General features: G+C 36.0%; 1 long non-coding RNA gene across 2 annotated transcripts in view; it reads right to left on the bottom strand.

Annotated features, from left to right (window-relative positions):
• Nucleotides 1-24,528, bottom strand: part of LOC138918350 (uncharacterized) — a 167,388-nt gene that overhangs the window by 2,731 nt on the left and 140,129 nt on the right. For both annotated transcript variants that reach the window (XR_011427686.1, XR_011427687.1), the window contains 2 exons: nucleotides 24,079-24,167; nucleotides 13,928-14,079 (listed from right to left, as the gene is read on the bottom strand). This is a non-coding gene — a long non-coding RNA (uncharacterized lncRNA). The remainder of the gene's footprint in view (nucleotides 1-13,927; nucleotides 14,080-24,078; nucleotides 24,168-24,528) is intronic.

Here is a 24,528-nt window from a genome sequence, read left to right as displayed (position 1 = left end):
GGTGGATCTCTTGAATGAAGCTCTCCTAAGACTACTCATTTAGGCTTCCTTGATAAGGCCCTAATCTGGCCACAGGGAAATATGCATATCTTCTTGCACCAGGAAGTCCTAGAAGAGGGTGACTAATTAGCCCTGACTTGCCCAAGACATTTCTTATTTTAGCTCTGAAAGTCCCATGTCAGTAAATCTCTCAGTCCTGAGAAAACCAACACTGTTAATCACTGTGCCTACAGGTACAGGAAAATTCTTCCCTCTCTAATGCCACCAATAAGGGACAACTATAACCACAGCCTCTCACCTTTAAAATCTACTAGGCAGGAATCAGATACCCATGCCTATATCACTCAAAGCCTAAGGACTAATGCTAAATTCCCTCCAAACAGTTCTTCTGAAGATAGATACCCCATTTTGACTCAATAAGGAGGAGACATTCACTTCCTCGCTTCACTTTGAGGAAAGAACACACAGTACATAGGAAGAAGGTTTCCAAAACAATGGATGATGGGCTAATGCTGGCATCTGTTTCTCAATCTCTTAAATACCCTGTATTCATGGTCTTGCACTTTGCTTATCATATAGGATTGTTGTTAGTGCCGTGGAGTGGATTTCAACTCCTAGCGACTCTGTACAGCTGAGCAGAACCTGCCCGGTCAGTATGCACCATCCTCTCACCTTCCTGCACTATAGCAGACAATGCCTCACTGGTATTCACAGTTTTTTCATGGCCAATTTTTGGAAAGTGGATTGCCAAGTCCTTCTTCCTAGTCTGTCAGCTCCACAGAAACTGGTCTACCATGGGTGACCCTGTTGGTATTTGAAATACTGGTGGCATAGTTTTCAGCATCACAGCAACACACAGGCAGCACAGTATGACAACTGACAGAGAGTGGTGTGTCTCCTTGACCAGAAAATGCACCTGGGCTACAGCAGTGAGAGTGCCCAGTCTTAACCACTAGACCACCAAAGATGGCTTAGAATATAAGGTTAGTTGGAATCAATTGTGGTGCTGTTGACTTTTGAGATATTTGCCAAACTCTTAGGCAATAAGAATCATATTTAACATTATATTTCTAAGATGAAATTCTCTGTGGTCCCATTGTTACTTTAAAAAAATATCTACTCCTTCTTCCTTCAAGGTCAACATTGACTTTGAAATGTGTGATATCAGATTATATGGCTTGATAATCCTTTCCTGCTTTTATGTATAACTGCCAGTTTAGAACAAATGTATTTATGTCTCATTTTCTGTATTTTTCTGGTCACTTGACTTCCAACCCAAGGGGAGGGGACATCTTTAAGGCAAATCCTGTGTCCGTTCTCTAAGAAAACAACAATGTACAGTAGTACATCTTAGCCATATAGGTATTCTTAAAACACATGCAGATAATAAAACGATGCCCTCAGCTCAAGTAAATGATAATCTGCTATCTACTACCAGACATCTTTAGCATAAAAATTTCTGATTCTCCTTTGTTACTGAAAAGGATAGTGTTAATTATGCAGATGAAACTCAATACAGGTGGCTCAGTGGTTCTTTGAGAGGTAGTCTTGTAGCAATAATACAGCTGATTCAGGAGGACAATCTCAAAATCTAATAATTTTAAAGGTCGTATAGTGGTAATTAAAGAATGTGCTGGTTTTATTTACCCAAATGTATCATACTTAGTTCTTTTTTCTTCTTCTTCTTTTTCTCCCCAAAGCCCCCCAGCACACCATCGTATATTCTAGTTATGGGTACTTCTAGTTCTGTTATGTGGGATGCCACCTCAGCATGACTTGATGAGCAGTGCTAGGTCTGCATCCAGGATCCAAACCAGTGAAACCCTGGGCCACCGAAGTGGAGTGTGGGAACTTAACTACTTGGCCACAGGGCTGGCCTCATATACTTTAATTCTAATCACATGTAAGGGCACATCAGAGGGTATTAAAAGTGAGAATACATAATATAAAACATATGGAAAATTTATAGAACCAAAGACTTAAATAATTCATAGATGTGAGAAGTTGTAGATAACCTTCCCCTCTGTGCCCAAATGATTAAGGGGCACAGACTTTAACTTATGCACATGGGCAGGCATCTCGACTCTACTTCATGCTAGATGTATGATCCTTGATTAATCAATCTCAGTGACTGTCAGACTCCTTACCTCCTAGTACGATAGGACGTTCCTTCAGAATCTGTGTTTTTTAAAACACAGTGTAGTGACAATGATTTGGGAGGTAGAGAAAGACACTATATAGTAAAGAGTCAATAATTGCATATAATTTTAACCAGTCTTACCTAGATAGCATCAGTGACTGATCATAATTAGTGGAAATGTGATACATGTGATCCTTCTCTCAGGTAGAGCTATGGAAAGACAATGTGTGAGAGTCACTGAACTACTTTCCTAAGGCTACACACCCTTTCCAGCACCCCTGGTATCACCAAGCCGGTGCTTACTTTGGGTGAGATCCTGTCAGAAACACAAGATGGTAAATTCTTACAATAGCCAAAGCACATATTCCTAAAACTTCATAAAACTGAGGACAAAAGAAGGTGTGAGGAAAAATAGGTCACACTAAAAGGATTAGGCACCCAAATAACTGAGTTCTTTTTAGTAGTAACACTGGAAGCCTCAAGACAATGGAGATACCTCTTCAAAAGTCTGAGGCGAAAATATCTCCCACCTAGAATACTATACTGAGCTAGTATTAGTTAAGTATGAGGGTAGAATGATGACAATTTCATGTATGTAAGTTCTCAGAAATTTACTTTCTATACATTCCTCTCAGTAATCTTCTGTAAGTCACGTTCCATTATAATTAAGGAAGAAATTTTAAAAAGTAAAGACATAAGATATGCAAAAGAGGAGAACCAAAAACAACAGATTATGGATATGATGAGATATCCTAGGGAAACAACTATGCACCTAACTTTGAGAGCAAACAGTCAGAACCGGAATGTCAGAAGCTCTGGGAGAGATGATTCCAAGAAGAAGAAACTGATGCAATACCTAATGCATCCGATTGGTTTAAAAACAAATTTATACAATTGGTGGAAAGTCAGGAGTTGAATTGATGACAATGTTTTAGTAAACTGAGCAAATAATAAAAATGGATATTATTAGACCTAGGAAACTGAGAAAAGAAACAAACAAACAGACTGTGCAAGAAAGAAAAAGTAGCCATGGTACAAAATATGTCTCAACTGTGAATGGCATTTGTGTAATCTTAGTAACGCAAACACAGAATAAGGATAAAACCAAACTTGCCATGTAACAACATAAGGAAGATAGAAATATTAAATGTGTATGTGTGTGTGTATGAGATTGCATTGAATGGTTAAAAGCGAGAGGTCAGTAGAAAATGTCTACTACTGGGGAACCAAGAACAAATAATATAAATGAGTTTAATAGAGATGTGGAGGTAAATCTCAGAAGAGTAAGTTAAAGAGTGTCAAGTGGTTGCTTTTGGAGAGAAACACAAAAGAGACAACACGGAACTTCTCTTTACTCTCCATTTGATCTTTATCCATTCTCTGTCCTTGTCTGTCCTCCTCAGCCTTTCTGGGAGGCTGACTTCTATGGTTTACAATACCCAGACTCTTTTGCCCTATGACTTGCAATTGGATTTGTCCAATAGGAGGTGTCAGCAGGAGATTTGAATACCAGTGGGCAGAGGAGAGGGAGTATTTACCTCTGCTTTTCCTGTCTTTTGGTTCTGTCTCTTTCCTAACTGATGTCCCCTCTTGACCCCTCACTTAACTAGATTTAATAGATAATTTCAAATTTAAATAGAATTAGTAAGTTGTCTAACTCACGTTTAGTTTAATTTTAAGTACTGCAGAAACTACTTAGGCAGCTGATAGTTGAGGTATATTTAAAATAAATGCAGGCATATTTGCCTAATGTAATAGATGAAATATTGGCTATTTGTCCAGGAGAACTAAGATTATTGAGAACTGAGAACCTGGACTATTCCTGGAAGTTAATTTGTAGAGCTGTCTCTGTGATCTGGTGGTGCAGGTTGACATGAGCATGTTTGAGGACTTCTGTCAAGATTCCTGAAATGAGACAATACCTAGATATATTGAAGAACTTCATATTGTAAAATCCTGGAATTCTTCCCTGCTGTACCCTCAACTGACTGGAGCAAACACACGCACCCAAACACACGCATACACACACACACAAACACACACACACACACAGCCTTGGGAAAAAATGAGAGCCCTCCTGGGCCAAAAAAGAGCTTAAGGACAAGTACCTTGCCTCAGGGTACAGCAAAAGGGAGAAGGACGAGACACCGGTAATGTGACAAATTGCAATGTTCAACATCAAAGAAGGAAGCCTGATGCTATGTACAATATTCTTAAAGGGTAATTGCTAAGACATGTGAGCTGCTACAGTAGACTTATTAGGAAAACTATCTTAAGCTGTCATCAAGTGGTGTTGCCGAAAAGCAGTGCTGAGCTGCCCACATATCCTGGCACCTATAGGTAATCGGAGCCAATGCAGATTGGAACTACTGTTATGAGGAATGCTAGGAAATACAGCTAAAAGAGTTGCCATAACAATCTCTGAAAATGGTAGTTCACAAGAACAGGACAGGATAAGGTCAGGGAAGGAGGATGGCGATGATGACTGTAGTTGACAAACACTCTGGCACTGTCCTGATTCCACAAACTGTGTTGTGTACATTTAGTTTACCCTGAGTAATGATCCTTCACTTGCTTCATCATTCTTTCTCCAATCACCAATCCAAGAAAACACCACAACCTATTTACATGTCCTTGTTTGGAAAATGTCTGTATTGTTAATTGGTTAATCACTCTTCATTTTCCTCCCAAATTAGCTCAAATTGCTTCTAAGATCCAAATCTTCTTCTATTATCTGGTATATATAGGTAATTATTTTTAAAAAATAATTTCCGTACCTTGCATGGTTCATTAGATGCTGCATAATAAAACTAGGTTCATTTTCATATTTCACATCTTAATGTCTAATTACAGTTAATAATAGTTGGGAAAATCTATATATTGGGAAAAAACTCAATTTAGGAAGCACACTGTGTCTTAATAAAGCTGTGAGATAAATTGTGGTCTTGCCTTTTCTCTTTTTCCACCCGCTGTGCTCACCCTTTTAAGAGTTCAAACTGGCTGATTTTGGTACTGCCTTCAATCTCATGCAATCGATATTCATTAAGCACTTCGTGTTGCCCTGGCACAATGCTGAGGAACTCTCACAGAGCTAGGAGTTGGGTCTGTGTCGTCTGTCCTCAAGTCCAGTGCTTATTCAACTACCATATCTCACCTGCATTCTAAAGGAGATGGGATTAGCTGTCCAAGGTGTTTCATCACCCTGAAGATGAAGATCAAAAGTAGTTACCTGTTTTCTGAACAACGTTGTTGCAACACAAAAACATACTCATCTTCTTTGCATGAAGTTATGTGTTCTACTTAGTGAGGAACAGGTGGGAGAAATATAGTGTTATCATAGTTGAGAAACAGATGGTTCCTATGGTAGAAAAAATATGGCCCCTCCAAGATGTGCATGGCGTAATCCCCAGAACCTGTGAATACGTCACCTTATGTGGCAAAGGGGACTTTGAAGTTGTGATTAAATTAAGGATCTTGACATGGGGAGATTATTCTGGATTATCCAAGTGGGCCCAAGGTGACCAGAAGGTCTCAATAAGAGGTAGGCAGGAAGGTCAGAATCAGAGAAAGAGATGTGATGACAGAAGTAGGGGTTGAGTGATGTAGCCATGAGCCAAGGAATATGGGCAGTCTCTAGAAGCTTGAATAGGCAAAAAAATGAATGGATTCTCCCCTAGAGCCTCTAAGGGGAACAAATTCGGCCACCACCTTGATTTTTAGCCCACTGAGACTGAGTTTGTACTTCTGACCTCCAGAAATGTAAGGAAATAAATTTATATTGTTTAAAGCCACCGAGTATGTGGTAATTTTGTTACAGCAGAAATAGGAAATTAATGCAGTTCCTTTTTAATCAGCCAAGCACAAACTTTCTTATGTGTGCCTTCCAGTTTATGAAAGTATAGTGCAAACAAAACGCAACTGACTTTTCATCAACTAGGTGCATAATACATTTCCTCTTCATTTGCCTTCTGTTTCCAGCCACCAATGTGTAAGATGTTGGTAGACCTCTAAGGCAGTCTTTCACATCTTTCACATCTATTTCGTTTCTCCCTGTGTTTAAGAGCTATATTTTAAGACCATTTTTGTATTGTTTTATCTGTCTAAGATTTAGGTGATGTGAGCATATTGGTGAGCACAGGAAAGGTAATGATAAAATGGAAAACTAACAGAGTTTCCCATGTGTTCAAGCAGTGTTGAGGAACTCTGTAAAACAGAAAAGGTATGTTCCATGAAGTTCCAATAGCTGTGTTCCATGAAGTCCCCAAAGAATAAAGAAACCCTCCTATATTTTACTGTAATACTAGGGTATTTCTAAAAGAGAACAAATTCAGTGTGCATAATGGTTGTATTCTGTGGAACAGGCAGATGCCTGAGCTTTCCCTAACTCTTAATTAGCACCAGCCAGAATAATCGTCCCTTCCTTCAAACATCTCGAAAAGTTACATTATGGTTGGCCAGCTATTAGAACTGAGAAAGGCCGTGTAATATGATGGAAAGCAACCTTGGTGAGGAATTATGGTTCCTGAGTTCCAGCTTTGGCTCAGACAAGACTGTAACTTCAGGTAAACTTCAAACTCCTGGAGAACTCAGTTCATACAAATATTAAATGAGGCAAGGAGGATTAGGTACTTTCAAGATGTTTCTTCATCTCTTAGGACTCTGAATTTGTATAATTTTTGTAGACTGCTTTATACTATAATTTCCTATCATTTTCCACTTTGTATCTAGCAATATATCATGTTTACTTGTAACCGCTTTGAAATTTCACAAATTTATTGTGAGATTTAAATAAATATATGCAAAAGTTTGAAACAACTGGATCAGGGCCTGGCATATAGTAGGCACTCCTTAAAAGACTGTATAGATGGTGCTAGGTAGCAAGATAAATTGATAGACAGGTAGATAACACAGACATAATGGGTTAAATGTGCTTAAATATATAATGGTAAGAGAGAATATCATATACTTTGAATTTCTTACATATATACTAGTTTCTAGAGGAAGAAAAGAGGTATATAACTCAAAAAATATATATTTTTAAGGACTTTTTCGTCTTCTTCTCCCCAAAGTCCCCCAGTGCATAATTGTATATTCTAGTTGTAGGTCCTTCTAGTTCTGCTATGTAGGATGCACTTCATCATGGCTTGATGAGCAGTGCCTAGGTCCATGCCAGGATCCGAACCAGTGAAACCCTGGGCCACTGAAGCTCAGTGCACAAGCTTAACCACTTGGCCATGGGGCTGGCCCCTCAGAAAAATCTTTTCGTCTTTGTCTTTGTTTTGAGCACTGTGGGAACCAACTGGAGCCAGATGTTAAGTGGAAACTGCTAAGAAATAAATAGAAAACAAACTAGATAATTTTTTTTAAAAAAACCTTAAAGGATTTAGAGTGATTAGATAGTATATATATAGGGTGTATAATATATAAACATAATTATAACATATATGGTGTATATAAACACAGTATGTATACAGTGTGTGTGTATATGTGTGTGTATATATATACATAATAAAGATAATCTGTTTTTTGGTGTTAAATTCTAGTTTTTACCATTAATTCTAGAAAACTCCTTCTTCAGTTTTATTTTTAGAGCAGAAATGCAATCTGTCTCAGCCTTTTCACAAACATGAAGGAATAACAAGGGATAGATTCTGCTTTTGTCTCTTTTGGCTATTATTTCAAATCATAATCCTTCTAATTTTCCTTAAATGCTACCTGATTTTCCTTCAAATGGATTTTATATAAATGACTTTTTCAAGATATAATTTATTTATCATACACTGTACATATTAAGAATGCAGAATTTGATAAGTTTTGACGTATTGATAAATCAGTGGAAAGCATCACCACAATATAGGCATGAACACATCTGTCAGCCCCAAAAATTCCTTCCTGTGTGTGTAATTCTCCCTCAAGCACTGTCTGCTTTCATCTGCAGGCAACTGTTGATCTGTTTCTGTCACTCTAGATTAGTCTAAATTTTCTAGAATTGTATATGAATGGAATCATACTGTGTATACAAATTTTTTGTCTTGCTTCTTTCTTTCAGTAGTTTTTTGTGATTCATCTCTGTTGTTTTATGTATAATAGATCATTTCTTTTTAATGCTGAAAAAGATTCCATTGCATGGATATACAACATTTTTTTTTTTTTCAATTCAGCTGTGGAGGAATATTTGTGTTGTTTGTTGTCTTTGGCCATTACAGATGAATCTGCAAGGGCTCCCTCCACCCAGGCACACAAAAGCCAATACTGTAGCACATCATTCTTTGAGGGAACAAATCATAGGAGAGGAAGACAATTCCTCTACCCTCTAGGTCCTTCTGGCTCATCTAAGAATGAAATTTACATGAGACAGAAAAACAGGAGAAAATCAAACAAAGCTTTATAACATGTATACATAGGAGAAACCCAGGAAAGCTGAGTAACTTGCCAGAATGGCCAAAGCTGCCACCTTAAATATCATCTTCAGCTAAAGACAAAGGAGGATGTTAGGGGTAGTGGTTTGGGCCTTCAAAGGAGAGGAAGGCAATTCACACAGAAATGGAAAAGCAAATGTTTGGTAAACAGAACTTTGATAAAAGTGGTCCTAGCATGGACCCTCACAGTTTACTGTTACTCTACTGATACTCAGAGTTATCTATGGTAATGACCTATCTTTGGAACAGGCTTTCTATCTTAAATTCTTTTAGGCAGGTGGGGGAAAGGTCAAAGTTTTTTCAGAGTCTTTTGTCCTTAACTAAATAGACACACATTGGGATGGCCAATTCGGATCCCCCCAGTCCTGCCTTGAAACTTTAAGAAGTTTCATAGTCAAGAAGCTGAGTTGGAAGATTGTTCTATCTCCCTGGACACGTTTCTTAGTCCTGGTAATAGATTAGTCCAGTTAAATTCATATCAGGAGGTGGTGGTGTAGGTGAGGTCCCAAGTTAAGCTTATAATGTGCAAGCAAGCAATCAGGTATTTATTAAGAAGCATTTCTGTGGAAACAAAAAGAAAAACAAGGTTAATGGTCAGAGCAAATTATAAACCGGTTTCTGAGCCCAGGGGGCAGTCAGTCAAGATTTCTAGATATTAGGGTCTAGGCATCTTTTGCAGTTTGAAATGTCTCTGATGATGTCATCTGGTTTTCAGGTATCATTTTGAGTGTCTTACATAGAATTAGGCATGCTATTGTGCTGATCTCTCTTAAGTTTATATCAAATTATCCAACTTTAGTTTGTAGGGTTTCAGGAAAAGGGGTGATTTCAGTTCTCAATGATTCTAAATGAAAATGATAGAAAAAATTGTAAATGCTAGTTTGTAGATTTGTAGCCAGATACTTCAGGAGACCAGAAGAATTCAGAATTCAGTCCAGTTTATAGACAGAGAACAAAAACATCAAAGACAGTTAACAAAGCTAGAATCTAATATCCACAAATGTGTATTATAGTTTCTACTGAAATGTAATTTTTCTCTCTAAATTTATGCTCATTTTACCAGATAGCTAAATTAAGACTAGCTGGTTTGCAGAATAAGTGTAGTTTTAATAAATTTGACCCAATTATTTACATAACTGTAGCAAGAATAGCAACTGATCATATAGGCTCTTTTAAATCCACTTTGATGGAACATTTTATAAGGAATCTCAGATTGAACTTTATGGGTTTCTCGAGGCCAGGCTAAGTCAAGGACTTGTCATGAGACAAGGCCTGTAGTACCTATACATTTGGGTGAATTACTCTCTCCTTTTGAGGTTCCCCCAAATATTCTGAGGTTCCAGGCATCTGCCAGAGAAGTGACCTTCTTTACTCGCCTGTTAAGGTTTCTGGGAACCCTGTAAACAAGATACTAGGCCAATATTTCAGGTGGCTTTATTTTATAAAGTCCAGTCTTTGTTCCTCAAAAGCTGTCTAGTCCAATTTGAGCCTACGTTTTTCTCAAATAGGAAATTTCAGTTAAAGTTTCGGTAATATAACCTATGTTTCCAATGTGTCCTATTATAAGGAGAACAGATTCTTACTGAACTTACTTAAATAACTATATTGCCATGAAAATAACAATACCCTCTCACTAACAGTGTTCAAATTCTGCAGAGATCAAGTAGGGAGAAAAAGATAAACGTTTCAATTCTGCTTACAAAGGCATAATTGCTATAAGTCATAGTTAGCTTAAGAGGAAAAGAAGTTTTTTTAAATCTGGAAAAAACAAACATTGAAAATCAGCAATATTTTAAATGAAAAGTCACAAAAATTATAATCATCCTCATTAGTTTATTTAGTCCAATGTAATAAACGTTTGATCTTGATCTTCTGTTAGCAGTTTCATAAAGTCATCATTTCTCTGTTAGAGTTCTGTAATATTTTTACCCAGTTCAGTTTTATATGAAAGTTTATCAGAAGCCTGTATCCTAGAGAAAGTGTCAGAGTCCTTTTCATGAATCTCTCAATATGAAAATATTTGTAAAAGTAGAGTAAAACAAAACTGTCTGTAAATGACAAAACACTTAAAAATAGCAATTGACAAAGAAATATGGTTATTTCTGTGACACACAACACTATAAGATAAAACTAGAATTATGACTGATAACCAGGACAGGTCAGAATTTTAGGAACGTTATATAATTTTTACAACACATATCAATAACATTGACACACACAGTATCTTAGGTCCCTATGAAACAATGCTTAGTTATCTATTTAACCATGGTAACAATTAAAGATTTTCAGGTGAATGCAGAGAATTAAATAGCTGTAAGAAAACCCTTAGCACCTGTGATTAAAGACCTGCTAAAAACAATATAGGATATTAATTTTGATAAAAAATAAAATCCCTATGCTTCTTGTAGGCTACTCAAAGAAAAAACCTTTCATAATCTCTTTACCAAGAGCAGACTAAAAGTTTAAGTAAATTATCCTTTTAAGGGAGGAAAAAAAACAAATTCTAACTTTGCACTAGCTTACTTTTGATATTAAAACTTATTTACTTAATTAAATTTATTTTAATCTTAGCCAACTTGACCATGCACAAAACTCTTTTTTTCAGAATTCCTCTTTCGCAATCCTTGTATAACTTCCTTTTCACATTGAGAATTTGTCCCATGCCTTCTTTCTTCCTTTCTTGTACTTTAGGATATCTTTATCTTTCTTAACAAAACAAAAATATTTCCATTCTTTATACCTCTTTACTGAAAACAAACATCTTACATGTTACTTTCTTTGAATACAAAGATGTTTTCCTTATTAACTTTTAGTAGCTTTTACCACATATTTCTTATAATTCTTAATGTTTGTAAACCTTAACTTTTAGTGAAAACTAAGAAGTAAGGAGTTTTGAATTGTCTTTTACATTAGCATTCTGTGGCTTGACAAATTTATAAATGTTTTTTATAATTTCTAGAAGCATCTTATTTTATAGTACAACATTTTAATAAAATATGAGACATGCTTACTAATAGACCCAAACGTTTTTTAGTTTCTCTGTAATAAGAAGCCAAAAGTAGGTAAACCTATATTTAATAATTAATGTCTAATATTTTCTTATTTAGATAAAATGTAGCTATTCAATGAGCTTTACATCATTTAATTTAATCAAGAAAAACTTCAAAGTTTCAAGTTACTAAAGAGATTTTGGAAGTTATTTTAAATATACATGCCATAAACTATAATTATAGAGCTAAAGGTTTATCTATAAAGTCTTATCTCACTTACATGTAAATTATTTCCTCCCTATAATTATGTTTTATCCACAAAAACTTCATGAGACAAAATTAACTGTCATTCTAGGTTATTATTTTGTTGACAAATTTGTAAGAGGGTTAATATGAGCTTATTTGACTAGTAAACCTAGGCTGCGTGTCTGCCTCATATACAATACTAATAATTCTCAGGACATGCCTATTTTAATCAAACCAACAAACTTAAAAAATTTTTTGTTTACCAAAGATTATTACATATCACGTTAACCTGAAAGACATTTGGGTTAGTTTCTATTACATTTAGAAATAAGTTATGTAAACACTTACTTTAGGCCAACTAAACAGAGCTCTTAGTTTTGGCCATACCTTCTGGAGATAAAATATCACACATATATAACATACATAGAGACACAGATATGCAAAGATTCCACAGCTATTTTTTTAAAAGTTTAAGACAATGTACCACACCTTTAAAAGTCTGCACATAGTGTTTAACAAAGGCCCTCTTTCTAAGTGTACAATTTATCCCTAGACCAATTTACCTGACGGGGGGGGGGTTGTTATCTTTTTTCAGCTCCTGATATTAGCCTCTAGTTTTTATTTTATACAGTGTGGAGGCTCAGGCAACCCTATTGACTTCCCTTTAGCATGTTTAATTAACATTGTCTGAAGGACGGATTTATATGCTGTCTTATAATCAGACAGGAGAAATGTTCCTTTTGCCAAGTGAGACACAATGACTATCCCCACAATACAATCTATGATACAATCATGTAAAAGAGATGTAACCACTTAATTTCATCAACTCTTATACTTCTAATCATAGATTTGTTAGGACTTTATCAATAGGTCTTGGCATTATGATTTTGGATAAGGGCAGCATTCCCAGTCAGATATCTTTAAAACATACTCAGGCAAAGTTGATATAACCTCTTTATATAAAATTAGTTCAACTATTCTAACCTTTATAATCTCATCAACATTTATACTTTTATTGTATGTGAGGAAGTTTGGCCCTAAGCTAACATCTGTTGCCAATCTGCTTTTTGCTTGAGGAAGATTGTTGCTGAGCTAACATCTGTGCCAATCTTACTCTATTTTTTGTATATAGGATGCTGCCACAGCATGGCTTGCTGAGTGGTATGTAGGTCCATGCCCAGGATCCAACCTGCGAACCCTGGGCCACTGAAGCAGAGCATGCAAACTTAACCAAAACGCTACAGGACCAGCCCCTCAACATTTATACTTTTAGTCATTTTCTTTTGTATTTCCTTTTTAATTTGGTCTTTTCATAAGTACCAATAAAACAATTACAACAAGTGCTCTCAAAATTTTTGTTTCCAATTTAGAAGTTTTTCCAATTTAAATGATCCATTGTCTGGCCACATTGATGAGTAGAATTTTAACAGTGCTCAAATTAACAAGCCTTTTATAGCTTAACCATAGATGCAGGAGGAATCCTCATAAGCGAGTACAAAATAAGCAGCCACCACAAGATCCAGAAAGTTCACTCCCAAAAATAGTGTAAGAAAGCAAAGACCTTCTTTGCATAGGCAGAGCACACTAACAAGCAATGAAAGTTGAAATGACAAAGGCACCTAATGAAGGCAGTTGGGACCCGTTATGACAAACTCCCCTGAGAGCTGACACAGCTGGACAAAGACAGTATGTCTTGGAACCCCAGTCTATTCCACTGGCCACCAAGATGTATACCAATATGTGCATCCTCCGGATGGCAGAGACCAAAGAGGTCACAAAGTCAAGCTCTCAAGACAAAAGAAAAACCTCATAACCCATGGCAAAGTTTACTTCAGGACCATCCCAAACAACAGGCTTGTAGAAATGACTGTGTCTTGCCTTATGGTCTTTCCTTCTTATGGCAAATGACACAAAAGACAGAGACAAGGAAAAATAGTGACCATCTCTGGGAGGAAAAGGACCAATCAACCAAGGAGTATACAAACCAAATTTCCTAGTGTCAAAGAAGCTAACTTCAGCAATATTTTCTCCTGCTAATCAAAATTTAGAAAAGGAAGCAAAACTCACCACTCTCACTTCCACTGGACCCTGTAGGCAGAGATCTAGGAGACTGATGTGGTAAGAACTCTTACCTCCTGCCAGCTCTTTTCAGGGGTCCAAGATCTCTCAGCTGCGGTAGTCCAAGAGTGAGCAGCATCCATGCAGTGAAGTTTTATCCCAACCAAGTCATCAAACTGTAGGGGAGGAAGACAATTCCTCTACCTTCTAGGTCCTTCTGGGTGGTCTAAAAATTAAATTGACAGAAGACAGAAAAACATGAGAAAATCAAACAAAGCTTTACAACATATATACATGGGAGAAACCCAAGAAAGCTGAGTAACTCACCAAAATGGCCAAAGCTGCCAATTTAAATATCATCTTCAGCTAAAGATGAAGGAGGATGTTGGGGGTGGTGGTTTGGGACTTCAAAGGGGGGTAAGGCAATTCATATGGAGAAAGAAAAGCAAATGTTTGGTAGACAGAACTTTGATGACAATGGATTTAGCATGGATCCTCACAGTCTACCAATACCCAGAGTTATCTATAGTGATAGACAGGCCTTATATCTTAAATTCTTTCAGGCAGTTAGAGAGAAGATCAAAGTTTCCTTCAGAGTCTTTTGTCCTTAACCAAAGAGACACATTTTGGGGTGGCCAATTCTGATCCCTCACAAAAGTTTACTACACAGTTGATTGACAAGGAGACAGAAGGAAAGACTCTTACCTCTGTCTCCCCAATGCAAGGTATAGGGTAACATTTAAGAGATCAAGGAGGGCAAGCTTGTATGTGGAAACATTGGCAGGATGAGTTTCAATTGGCAGCTCAAAATTTTCTCTTCTGTACCTACTCCTATCTGGCTCACTACCCCTGAAATGTAGCTTTCACATTCTCTTGTTAGGATGAGGTCAGCACACTAAACAAGGGTAAAGTTGTGTAGATTTAGGTCATTGTCTTCTCTATTGATAAGAGTTTCTAGAGATTTAGTCATTGTCTTCTTCCTGGCACAGAGAAGAAGGCACCCTTACAAAGGGAGGTTTCTCTTATAAATGTAAAATTCCCTTACAAATGGGTAACTTCTACTGGGTTTTCAGAGCTTTTCCCTGTGTCTACTCTTTCTTAAAAATAATCAGCCTAAAATAATTCTCATGCCAAAGAGGCATATTTTGGGGAGAGAAATTCTGTTCTGGTCTTATGGTTACACTATGAACATGCAGGTTCATGCTTTCCTTTCTATGGGTACATGCTTTCATTTCTCATGAATAAATACCTAAAAGTGGTGAAACAAAAGGCTCTCAAACTGTTTTTAAAGTAGTTGTACTATTTTTCATTCTCGCCTGCAGTTTTACCAGTTCCAGTTGTTCCACATCCTCTCCAAAACTTGGTATGATCTGCCATTGTAATAGCTAGTGGTATCTAATTTCTCTCCTGTTCCCTTTTATTAGAATGAGAGGTTCAGAAGTGACAATGTCACTAACTAACTGCCCCAAGAAAATCAAAGGAGGTTTTGTAAGCATTTAACTATTTAAGAGATGTAATCACCAAGCCCCACCACTAGAGCTATGCCTATGACCTTGGCCTCATTTTTAATGCTAAAATCTCCTCTCTGGGAGGAGCTAAATTCTTATTACCATTATCTGCAGTGAATGTGGAAGCATGTTTTCCAACTGAGCCTGTGCAAGCGAATACCCACCTTTCCCTTTCAATATTTATTCCCATCCAAAATAAAAGCCCTCTGCTTTCCTGTGTTCGGGGACAGCCATGACTTCAGAAATGATTCCATGTGGCCTCCGATTTACTGCAAATAAGTTCTACTTTGTGTAACAACTACTTCTGGTCAAGAGTCTGATTTTAACTTGCCAGGAGGCAAACTCACTTTTGATTCAGTAACAATAGTACAGTAGCTCTCATCTTGGTGATAAATCAGAAACACCAGTGTAGCTTTTTAAAAATATAAAGTACCAATCAGTTCCCTCAGAATCACTGATTCAGTGGTACTAAAGTGTAATTTGTAAAGTGTAGTTTGTCACTTGTGAATCTTTATTTTTTAAAAAAACAAGTAGTCCAAGTGATTTTCCTGCTGTGGCTCACAACACTGTCTTAGGGCCACTCCTGTAGTCAAATAGCCTACCTTCAGGAAGATGAAAAACAACTCCATTTCTTCATATTTGTAAGGAACACACTCTCTATGGGTATTTTCTCTTCTTCCCTCCCCCATACTAAAATATAGGGTAGAATTAAACTAGAACTAACAAAGACAGCTAACCTTAGCAACCCCCTCAGCTTGACTAAACTTCAGACAGATTCTTCAGGACTATAGGCCCCCCCAGACTTCCCTTTCCTTAGGGTATTTCTTTTGGAATCTTACAATTACAAATTCTTTCTCTGCTCTTTTGAGATGTAAACATTCTCTCAGCTTCTGGCCAGTTTTACAACCCAGAAATGTCTTTCTTAAAGACCTGGAAGCCATCTCTTTGAAATGTAATCATCAAGAAAATAGCACCCCTATCTCCCAGTCTTTGTGGGAGGGTAGAAGCCTAAATTCCATAAGCACCAGTGCTAATTAGCAAACACAGATGGCCTAATTACATTAACGAACTGCATCCCTAATGTCTTCCAGTATTTTTCCACTATTTCCAGTATTTACCACTCATCCTGAGACCTAAAATCTTTCCTTCCTTTTGTTTCAGTGAAGTTGAATTTAATCTCTCTGTAGTACAATAGTCTTGAATAAAGTATTCTTTGCCTGTTTAACTCTGGCTAGTGCAATTTTTCTTTTACAGAATGCCATGGGAATAATTCTACATTTTTCATAAATTTGTAGGATTAGCTTATATGTTTGATAAACTTCTTTGTCAAACTGATGTAATTTTATAAAGTCCATAGAGCCTTTGATTTGGCTTTGAGAGAGAAGGAATTTGATCTCATTTTCTTTCTTCAGTATCCAGAAAAGGGAGAAAAACACAAGGACAGGTGTGTGATCCTATCTGATTTATGCACTAATTACACCAAAGGTCCTCATTAAGCATGAAATAGAAGCGCTAATGGGAAAATAACAAAGAAATAGCTTTGGGAAAGTATTAGCAGACAGTGGGAAAGGGCAGTAAAGAACCTATTATAGTTGTACAGGCTTAATCATAACCGCCACCTCCATCACTTGGGAGGAGGAAGCCAGGCCTAGCCTCTGTTGGAGGTAATAATTTAAGTTGAAACATTAGGAAGACAATATTGTTGTTATTCTTTTAGGTAATCTAGAAAGCTTAAGGAAATTTTAGTGTATAAAATTGTCTTGACACTGTTTTAGAAACACAGGGCTTTTATATGCCATTTATAGAGCTTAATGAAATAATTACCCTAAGGAAAAATGATTTTAAAAGAGAAAAATTTATACATTACTAGGAGCCTGAGAAAACATTGCCTAATCTTCCATCTGAAATGATAAGATTTATATTGTATATAACCTTTCTTTCTTCTCTATTTCTGGCATTGTATGTGCTCTTACTTTATGGTGTTAGTTTTATCATTTTTGGATATTTTAAAAGAGAATTTCTGTCAGCATTCTATTAGCATTTTGTTTAGGATAACCCCAAATACAACACTTCATTATTTAAAATATAATTTCCTTTTACAGGATCAATACTCCAACTTCTGAAAACATGACAGCACAGAATATCCTTGCCAGCACAACAATAATATCTTGTATATGAATAACATTTAACACCTTTCTTAATGTGGTTTGCCATAACTGTATAGAATTGATTATCCCCATTTTAAAAGGCTATTTTGACCAGTGTACATGTGGTTCATAAGTGGTAAAACCAAGTCTGAAATACAACCCTCTTGGATGATTATGTACTGTATCTAACACTTTATTTGTTCAGCATTGCATAGTATTGTTGTATTGGATTTTAGCTTCTGGAATCTAAACTACCTGATTTGTGAGAATTCTATAGCAAGAGATAATAACATCTAAGGATCACAAGATTACCTCACAGCTCTCAGGATCAGGATCAGAAAATCATTGCGATGTAAGAAAGCTTAAAAATTATCCAATCCCACCAACCCTTTCTCATACTTAAGAAACACCATTGAGAATCTGATCTTAGCTATTTTGCTAATGTACAGGTACACACACACAGACACAGTTGTGTGCAAACATTATGGATAATGAACCAAAGCCTTCAGTATTAACCATCATCATTATGCCATTAACCACAAAGAGTTGCTGTTATTTTTTTTGTCCATATACATCAGGTTCATTAAGTTTTAAGTCCTTTTTAAGACAATCATCTTGTGGAATCTGAGAAGCTACTTTTGTTTTTTAAGTCTAGTATGCCTGTGTGATATTTTTGTATTTAAATAATGTTTTATTTACAATAACTTTAGATTTACCAAAAAGTTGCAAAAATAGTACTGAGAGTTCCTATATACTCTGAATCTAGTTTCCCTAATTATTAACATCTTATCTTACTATAGTACATTTGTCATAACTACAACCAATACTGACACATTATTATTAACTAAACTTCACACTTTATTAAGATTTCATTAGTTTTTCCTAATGTCTTTTTCTGTTCCAGGATCTTATCCTAGTTACCACATCGCATTTAGTCTTCTGCATCCTTAAGCTACTCTGGGCTGTGACATAGACTGGGGTGATGGGTTTTCAGGGAGGAAGACCACAAAAGTGACGTATTGTTCTCAAGACATCATATCAAGGCTACACACTATCAACATGACTTATCACTGATGAAGTTAACCTTGATCATCAGGTTTCTACACTGTAACATTGTTCACTTCCCTTCCCATCTCATTTTCATTCTGTGTTCTTTGGAAGCAAGTCACTAAGTGTAGGCCACATTTAGGAGGTGGGGAGTATGCTCCACTTCGTCAGCAGGGGAAGTATCTACATAATTATTTGGAATTATTCTGTACAAAAGACTTGTCTATTCTCCATCATTTCTTTATTTACTCAATAATTTATTTATATTAGTGTGGACTCATGGATATTTATTTTACACTCTGGGTTATAATCCAATACTTTGTTATTTACTTTTTTTCCTCAATTTTTTCCAACTTTGGCCATTGGGAGCCCTTTCAGTTGGATCCTGTGTCCCTTGGACATACCTCCTCACTTTACTTTTTGTATACCTCCTTCCTTCTAAAACTACAAGATGCTCTAGGTTTCTTTGTGTATTCCTTTCCCCAGTCCTAGAATCAGCCATTTCTCCAAGGAACTCTGGTTCTTTTTATTGAAGCATGTTATTAGAAACCAATTCTAGGTACTAGTGTACTCATTGCTATTGGAGTGTCATTGTTCCAGGCCACCTTAGCAGACAGAGCTAAGAAATATAAGCATGCATGAAACCCGTGTGTACCTGATGTCTATAAATATTTCTATCTATATTAAATTGAATAAGAGTTCATTCTGACGTCTCCAACTCTAATCCAGTACCAATTGTTTCATCTCCCTCCTTGCTCATCTCTAACCTCCCATTCCAACAGTATGTGTCTCTTCCACCCACCATCCATAACCGTTAACCCTCACCCTTGTGAGAAATAATTTTATCAATTAAAGTGCTTATATACATTTCTTTTTGCTTTACTTTTATAGCTTCCAATCATTTCCAAAGTTACTTAGATCATAACATTTTTCCTCACCTACTTGAGTGAGGTTATGTCATAAGCTTATTATACACCAAGATTATTTTGTCACAGTCTACATTTTTTCTCCTACTTGATCTTTTAAATCTGCACACATTAAATTTCATTCTTTATGATCTAAAATTATATGGGTTTTGACACATGGAGAAATTAAGACTTGCGAAGCTTTCTATTAAATCTGGAAATAAAAGCATATAGAAGTTAATGGGTGTCTGTGAGATGATGGCAGGAGTGCAAGCTCTGCAAGGGCAATGATCCTCCTTCTTCGCCATTGAGTTCTGCTCCTAACATATTTCCTGGCTTGTAGTAGGTGCTACTATATGAGATCTTCTACGTAAATGTATTTCTTGATGCCAGCAGATTATTTATTTATTTATTTGTTTATTTAGTAAATTCTTGTGGATTGTTTTCTTTTTCTTATTGAGGTATAGTTGACATACAAGATAATGTTATTTTCAAATGTACAACATAGTGATTCACATTTATATACATTACGAAATGATCACCACAATAAGTCTAGTAACCGTCTGTCATCATACAAAGTTATTGCAATACTATTGACTATATTTCCCTTTGCCAGAAGATTTTTATATCACTATTCCTTTGTATCACTCTTCCTTCTCTAGGTGATTTGAGATTGCACAGACAGGGCTATGGAGTACGCATTGATTGGTATACCTCCTTTCCATAATCTTACTCTATGTTGCAAAATTTAAACTATTTTGTAAGTTTTGTCCTTTCAAAGTATGCTTTTCAAGTTTACACGATCCCATTCTTTACCTCTCCCGTATTAAATACTTAGGTGTTTCTGTTTCCATCTTACAAGTGTTATTGTAACTTTTTTTACAAATTTTACCCATTTGATTCAGAATTAGTTTCCCCTAGTCATTTATTCTATTCTTGGAGGGATTAAACTGTTACCATACAAGTCAAAACTTCTTTTAGCTGAAAAACTTCTAGCAGATACCTAAGGAGTTAAGATTTCCCAAAGCTACTATATCTTGGGTCTACTATAAGTTTCATCAGACTCTTATTATGATAACAGCCAATGTTGTTAACATTATTCTTTGTCATTTACAAAGCACAGTACAATTTCATTTGATGATCACAATGAATGAAGAAACAGGTCTGAAATTCATTTGGTAGTTGAGTTTCAAAGAGGTGAGTTTGTTCACAATCACAATGCTAGTAAGTCATAATCTAAAATATGAACACAGTTTTTCCATCTCTCATTTTGTGTCCTATTTTAATTTTTTTAAAATTTTGACATAATTTAAGACAGAAAAGTTGCATCTATAATATTAAAAAATCCAATATAGCCATATTTATGTTTCTCTCCGGAAAAATACTGATTTGTTTTCTTAACAGTTTCAGAGTAAGTTGCAGACCTGATGCCCCTTTGCCACTTTATACTTCAGTGTGTATTTCCCCAAAACAAGTACGTTCTCTTACAAAACTGCAATAAAAAATCAAGAAATTAACACTGAAACAATATCAATTTTTAATCTGCAGACTTACTACAGATTTTGTCAAAAGTTCTGATATTTTGAAGACACCATTTCTTCCATCTGGCTGTGCAGGGTAGTCCCTTAACCTATCCCTTGTTTCCGTTTTTATTTTATTCTCATCCACAGTCTCCCTACGATGATTTCACTTTTAGGTTTATTAATTTTTCCATACGTCTCTGTTTTTTGACCAAGACTTAGTTCTCTTCCTGTCCTTTATTAACAAGTCTGTTTCTGTGTAGTAGTGCATTTCTCTCCTTTCCACATTCTAACACCCAGTCTAAACTTACCTAAATTTGTTAATTTCTAGAGGAGTGAGCATTACTATGAGCAATGCTGTGATGTAATCTCTATTTTGTGTATTATCCATTTTCTTCTTCTAAGTAGGTGAGTATTTAGAATTTAAGTTACATATCTGTGCTCAGTTAATATCAAGTAATATTGTTTTCATGGGTGAATCTCTGACCATCTCCTCCATTTTTCTTACCATGTTAAACTGACTATTTGCATAGAGACTAGACTAATGTGTTTACCCTGAGTAACTTCTTTCCATCTGTCTACAAATTCAGTTTAAATCCCTCATTATCAAGCCATCTATCTCTGGAATAATACTTTTCCCATACAAATGACATAGCTTATTGGCAAGAGATAAAATGAATCAGTCTGGTATCTTGAGTCATAATTTGGAAATGTACATTTTTAAAATTCCATTTTCATACCCAATGTTTTTATTCCCATATACTTCTTTCTCTTCCAAAGTTCCAGCTGCCAGTGGGAATAATGACTAAAACACCACCTGTGAATACTTGTCTTTATTAATTACAAAGACTTCATAAGGTTTAAAAAAATTCTTTATTTTTACTTTAAACTACAAGAATGGCAAAAAACTGATGGAACTCACATAGCTCAAAAAAGTTTCTCTCTCAAATCTATACACCTATAAAGACAACATACCAATGGATTGACTATTTAGGGTCTTCATTCATTCATTCATCCATATGCTCAAGAAATATCTGAATTCTTGGATCCATAGATCTGTTTGACACTTTGAAAAGTATCTTACGGGGTAAATAAGACAGGACAAGTGTCTGGCCTCATTGAGCTCATATTACAATCAGTTTCAGGAAATAAAGAAATGGGAAAACAAGTAAGTAATAAATATGTAAGTAGAAACAGTGACATGCATTGAAATAAACAATGTGGCAAAATAGAAGGTGACTTGTGGGGTGGATCTCTTCAGGTAGAGTAAGCTGGGTAGTCTTTTCTGAACTGATGGAGAATACAAGAAATATCTCGAGAAGAAAGTCAGGTAGAGAGGATGTAAAACAAGCTTGCTGTTTCCACATATGAGGTTGCATAGATGACTAGGTATGGTGATTGGATCAGTTTAAGAAATACCCATCTCTTAATAGCCATATGAATATTGTAGTAAAGGTATTACAAATAACCCAAGAAGTTTGCATTACTATTGGTAACTGGATAAAGAGGGGTGTGAGACACTTAAGGACTTGTTCTGATGGCAAACTCTTAAATAAGATCAGTCTGATATTCTTGAATAATTTGCTCAATGATATGGAGTTTCTGGATCATTTCTTCCTCCCCATCACCCAGTGATAGTGTTACGAGTTGCTCTCCTATTTGCTGTAGAAAAAATGGTGATGGATTTTCACAAGCTTAACCAGCTTGTGACTGGTTTTGTAGCTCTTGTGCCAGATGTAGTCTTATTGCTTGAGCAAGTTAACTCATCCCCTGGTACCTGATATAAGCCATTGATTGAGCAAATGCTTTTTTTCTCTATCCACCTCAATAAAGATCACCAGAATCAGTCTGCTTTCAGCTGGTGCAGCCAGCAGTATATCTTCACTGTCCTACCTCAGGGATATATAAACTTTCTAGCCTTATGTCATAATCTAGTTCTCAGGGATCTTAATCACCTTTCCCTTCCACAGAATATCACACTGGACCATTAGATTGATGACATTATACTGACTGAACCTAGTGAGCTAGAAGTAGCAACTGCTCTAGGCATTTGCTCGTCAGAGGCTAGCAAATAAATTCAACAAAAATTCAGGGGGTTTCTACTTCAGTGAAATTCCTAGAGGTCCAGTGGTATGAGATATTTCAATACATCCCTTTTAAGGTGAAGGATAAGTGGTTGCATCTGGCCCCTCTACAACCAAAAAAGAGACCTTCTGACCTGAGTTGAACACAAATCCTATCAGGAGGGCTTGTCTGGAGCCAGCATGCAACCAAATTTGTAACCTTCTCCAGACTCATCTGCCTGATGAATGGTAGCGCTTTGAGAAGAATTTCAGCCGATAAGTGTGGAATAAACAAGCGAAAATCTTGGAGCTCAGCATTAATCTGAAATAGCCAGTGTTTCACTTGTGCAGGGGAAGAATCATTATATTATGTACCGCCAGTGTTCAAAATTACTTGCTTTGGCAAGAACTGGTTAAAAATGCCAGTGGACTGATGAGACATTCCAGTTCTCTTGTTTCCCTTTGCTATTGAAAACATGACTGGAGCAAGTAAATGCAAGTGTAACTGAGTGAGTACCGGTGGTACTTAGACAATTTAAGGAAAGGGAAGAGATGGATGACCTGTGAGAGAAAGATTGGACTTTCTGCAAAAAAAAAAAAAAAAAAAAAAAAAAAAAGCCTGATGAATGTTCAAGTGCTTAACTGGAGAAATGAAAGAAGGAATAAAGCATGGTCCTATTTGCACACCAGATTGTTAGGCAATCCCATTACACAAAGAACCACAATAAAACACAAACACATGAAAGCATTCTTCTGAGTTTTTGCTATTACCCATTTTAAAGTAAAATCTCTAAACTTTATTGATAAAATAAGATAGCCAATTCCCCTAAAGAAGTGTAAATAAGCAAACTTCCACATACTGAAAGTAACACACATCCAAAGACACCATAAAGATTAGAAGGAAAATAGGAAAGTGGATATACTAATAGTTTTAAAAATAAATACATGTAATCATTCAGTATATGGAAAATGTACTACCTGATTTTTAAGCAAAGGAATTCAACTAAAACAATACTGAGACACTATTTCACATACATCAAGTTGGCTAAGATTTCTTAGATGGTCCTCAAGGCGGTGAGACAGGCTCTCCTATCCACTGCTGGTCAAAATGAAATTGGTCTAACCTGTAGGAAAAGGAGTTTTAAAATGCATATACATATACTCACACTCAATCCTAGAATTTCCACGTTAAGATAATTTCTTAAGGAAATAAACATTTGTAAAGAAAGTTTATAAAAATATATGTATAAAACTTTATCCATGATAGCAAAGAAATTAATAAACAAAGAGGAAACAATCTAAAAGTCCAACAATAGGGATTGGTTAAATGAAGTATTGGAAAATTATACAGTACCACAAGGAATTTTTTTTAAGATTAAATATAATACCATGAGTAAGCATTATTATCACATGAAAAATGGAGAATGTAAAACTATATTGAAAGCACGGACCAAAACTTTTCATTAAAAATATATATTGGTCAAT

Source organism: Equus caballus, chromosome 17 (assembly GCF_041296265.1).
Source record: "Equus caballus isolate H_3958 breed thoroughbred chromosome 17, TB-T2T, whole genome shotgun sequence".
NCBI classification, from domain to species: domain Eukaryota; kingdom Metazoa; phylum Chordata; class Mammalia; order Perissodactyla; family Equidae; genus Equus; species Equus caballus.
The sequence above is the reverse complement of the archived record's forward strand: the minus strand, read 5'-3'. Positions and strand labels throughout refer to the sequence as shown.